This window comes from Muntiacus reevesi, chromosome 18, assembly GCF_963930625.1.
Source record: "Muntiacus reevesi chromosome 18, mMunRee1.1, whole genome shotgun sequence".
Taxonomy (NCBI): Eukaryota; Metazoa; Chordata; class Mammalia; order Artiodactyla; family Cervidae; genus Muntiacus; species Muntiacus reevesi.
Genome location: NC_089266.1, coordinates 33,611,231 through 33,615,533, shown reverse-complemented (window position 1 = coordinate 33,615,533; position 4,303 = coordinate 33,611,231). Strand labels below are relative to the sequence as shown.

The 4,303-nt window shown below is 32.4% G+C and overlaps 1 non-coding gene across 1 annotated transcript; it reads right to left on the bottom strand.

The window, feature by feature from the left end:
- Positions 1-268: 268 nt before the first annotated feature.
- On the bottom strand, positions 269-376 carry LOC136150385 (U6 spliceosomal RNA). Its single transcript, XR_010659818.1, has one exon. It is a non-coding gene; the product is annotated as a U6 spliceosomal RNA (small nuclear RNA).
- Between the last annotated feature and the right edge of the window lie 3,927 nt (positions 377-4,303).

The following is a 4,303-nucleotide window of genomic DNA, read 5'->3' as shown; positions in this document are numbered from 1 at the left end:
TGACTGTAATGATGATTGCACAATTCTGCATATACTAAAAGCCATTCACTTTATTTATTTATTTTAACTATTTTTTTTTATTTGGCTCTGTCAGGTCTTAATTGAGCATACTGGATTTTTGTTGTAGCACTCGAGCGTAGTTGTTCCATGGCATGTGGGATCTTGGTTTCCTGACCAGGAATCGGACCCACATTCTTTGCATTGCGAGGTGGATTCTTAACCACTGGACCACCAGGGAAGTCCCGCCATTCACTTTATTATTATTTTTTTAAATATGGAACGCTTCACGAATTTGTGTGTCATCCTTGCGCAGGGGCCGTGCTGCTCTTCTCTGTTATCATTCCAATTTTAGTATATGTGCTGCCGAAGTAAGCAGTTTAAAATGGTGAATGTGAACCATGTCTCAATAAAGTGGTCATTTTAAATTTTTTTGGTCATCTCTATTTTTTTTTAACTTTTTATTTTGTATTGAGGTATAGCCAATTAACAATATTGTGATAGTTTCAAGTGAACAAAAGTTGTTATTTTTTTAAATGATAAACTTTATTATGGGATACAAAGGAAGCCTTGCTTAATAGAAAAACACTTTATGTTCTGGGATTGAAAAATGATATTATAAAAAATATCCATTCTTAGCAGTGGAGTATGTAAATGTGATATAGTTTCAATCAAAAGCCAAAGAAGGCTTCTGGTAGGAAGAGGAGAAGGAGATTGACAAAATGACTTCACATTTCATCATGAAAAATAATTATGTGAGAATAGCCAAGAAACTCCCTCAAAAGTTTAGCCATTAAAAAAAAAAAAGTTTAGTGATGAGGTAGAAGTTTCCATCTGACATATGAAAATGTTCCATGTACCACAGAGTGAAAACATTACATTTCTGGGACTTTGTCTCATAAAAATTATTTTTTTAATTTGAATTTTATTGGATATAGTTGATTTATAATGTTAGTTTCAGGTGTACAGCAAAGTGATTCAGTTATACATACTCATATGTTCATTCTTTTTTCAGATTCTTTTCTCACATAGGTTGTCACAAAATATTGGTTAGGGTTTTCACAAAAATTCTTGTACAGTATGTGAGAGAGAGAGAGAGTATACATACATACATAGCCTTCCAGATAAAAATGGCAGATGGTACTGATAAAGGAAATAGTCCCTTTCTTTTTAATAATGCGGAAATATTGGATAAAATATAACAGCAAACAATCTAAATACAAAGCCAAACTAAAAACCAATAAAATGAAATCTCCCAGACTGATAAACATGCAAAGAGAATAAATAAATAAAACACACACTACAAAAAACAAAAACAGCAAGAAAGAGGAAAAAAGAGACAGAAAAAATGAGACAAATAGAAACCAAGCTAAAATGGTAGAAACAAGCCAAAAGATACCAACCATCATAATGAATGTAAGTGAAAATAATGTGACTATTAATAGAGACTGTTGGATTGGAAAAAATGAAATCCAGTTGCTTGCAACTTATAAAAAGATCAATGGGGCTAAGTTGATCAGTCAGAAACAAACACAAGTATCTGAAGGAATTTAATATCTGATGAAGAAGATAGGATCGATCATCCAACAAATAGGCTAGGACAGCCACTAGGAGAAAGAAACCAAGTGTGGTTTCTACCTCAAATCTTATATCCCACCCCTAATCCTGACTAATTATAGATTCATACGTACAAGTTAAAATAAGGGAAGTGCAGAAGCAAAAAAGGAAATGTGTATATAACATTGGAATTGTAGCTGGCCTTTTAAAGTGTGAGGCCAAAATCAGAAATTATGAAGGAAAAGACTGATTTGTGTATAGAAAAGTAAAATAACTTCTGTCCATGAAAAATCACATAAACATTAAATGAGAAGGGAAATGGTATGCTAAGGCAAAATATTTGCAGTGAGTATTAAGCATGCCATCCTTAACCTAAAATACATTTTTTACATAAGAAAGTACATATCCCAAATAAAAGTGGTCTTAGCAGATTAGACAGTTCACCAAAGATATACAAGTAGCCATAAGCATGTGAGAAATGTTTAACTTTATAAGGAAAAAATGTAAATTTAAACAGTGAGATATAAACGTCCATCTGACAGCTAGGCAAAGATAAGAGAAATTATATTACCCAGAATTTTCAAACATTTGGAGACCCCAAATTCTCATAAACTCTGACTGTAAGTATATGTTTGGTATTGTGTATGGAAACATATGGGCTTCCTGGTGTTTCAGATGGTAAAGTATCTGCCTGCAATGCAGATCCAGGTTCATTCCCTGGGTCGGGAAGATCCCCTGGAGAAGGGAATGGCTACCTACTCCAGTATTCTTGCCTGGAAAATTCCATAAACAGAGGAGCCTGGTGGGCTACAGTTCATGGGGTTGCAAAAGTACATGTACTCTAAAGAGTATGCAGTAATTCTGAATTAATTCAGTAATTAAATATGCCCAAGAATATCAGTCATCAGTTTGCTTATAAGTATAAGCAGTGATAAATTATAAGCAAAACTAGTGTTTAAAAATAGAGAATTCATTTTCAAATATGGTTAATTTTACAATAGTGAAATATTGTGAACAATTAATATTTCAAGGACACTTTCACATCATGGAATATTTTTATATAATACTATTAAAAGTTGAATAGTTTCAAAATAGTGCATAACCTTTTGAGCTAGAGATTACATTTCTGGGAATTGGCTTCACAAAAATTTTTGTTTGTGAGAGAAAGAGAAAGTGTGTGTGTGTGTGTGCATACATACAAATGGCAGACAGTACTGATAAAGGAAGTTGTCCCTCCCTTTTTTAATAGTGCAGAAATACTGGATAAAATCTAACAGCAAACAATTTAAATACAAAGCCAGACTAAAGAGCAATGAAGTGAAATCTCCCAAATGAACAAGCATATAAAATATAAAACACACACTACAAAAAAAAACAAACAAGAAACAGCAAGAAAGGGGGAAAACACAGAAAAAGTGAGACAAATAGAAACCAAGATAAAGTGGTAGAAACAAGCCAAAAGATACCGATAATCATAATGAAGGTAAGTGAAATAATGTGATTATTAATAGAGATTGTTGGATTAGAGAAAATGAAATCCAGTTACTTGTAGCCTATAATAATATCTGAGGTATTAAGACACCAAAGTTGAAAGTAAAAGGATGAAAAAAAAAAAGCAAATCGTAACTAAAATAAAGGTGGTTAGTTGTTTTAAATTCAGATTAAAATAGGCATTATTAGAGTGATACATTGGTAAAAAATATATATATAAGCCTGTACAAAGCTAATCTTAAAAATCTAAAATATGTATAAAGCAGTAATGAATTGGAGGACATGGAGAAATTGAGAAAGGCACCATCATTGTGAGAAATTCCAACAAGCCTCCCAGAGTTATTACTACTTCAAAAGGTAAAATGTAATAACTGTAGAAGATTTGATCAAAACCAAGCTGGATTTGATGGACACGGAACCTTGCACTCAATAATTTAAAATTCACATTCTTCTCAAGCACACGTGCAGCCATGACCAGAGTCATCACTTGCAAGACCACAAAGCAAGTCTTCACAAATTTCAAAGAACTGATGTCATGCAGACCACTTTCCCAGACCGCACTGCCATTAAAGTAGATGTCAACAAATAGTTTAAAATTACCATCAACCTTGATGTTTCTGAATAGACTCTTGGTCAGAAAAAAAAATCACAATGGGAAGTTTTTTTTAATATTTAGAACTGAATTATAATAATATTACATTTCAAAACTTGTGAGATACAATAAAAGTGGCAAATAGAAGGAAATATATGGCCTCTTAAATGCTAATCTGGAAACAAGAAAGGCTGAAATTAATTAGCTGAGTTTCTAAGAAGTTAGACAAAGGATAACAGAGTAAGTTCCCACCCTGCCCTGCAAAAGGGCTTTTATAAATAAAAGCCAAATTCAAATACAAATCAGAGAGAACCATATAAACCGAAAGATGATTCTTTGGAAAGGCAAACACATATCTGGCAAGATAGAAGAGAAATAGAAAGCACAAATAAATAATAATAGGAATGTAAAAGGAGATGTAGCTATAGATACAGTGAAGGTTATGAAATTATAATACAATTGTTCTATACCTTCATGTGAATGCATTTTAAAACTTAGATGAGATAGGAATTTTTTTCCCAGAAAAAATAACAATAAAACGAACTCAAGAAGAAATAGAATGCCTATGATTCCAAAACTTATTAAAACATTGAAGCAGTAATTTAAAATCTTTTCACAAAGGCAGTCCCAAATGCAGGCCATTTTACAGATGAATTCTAGCAAACT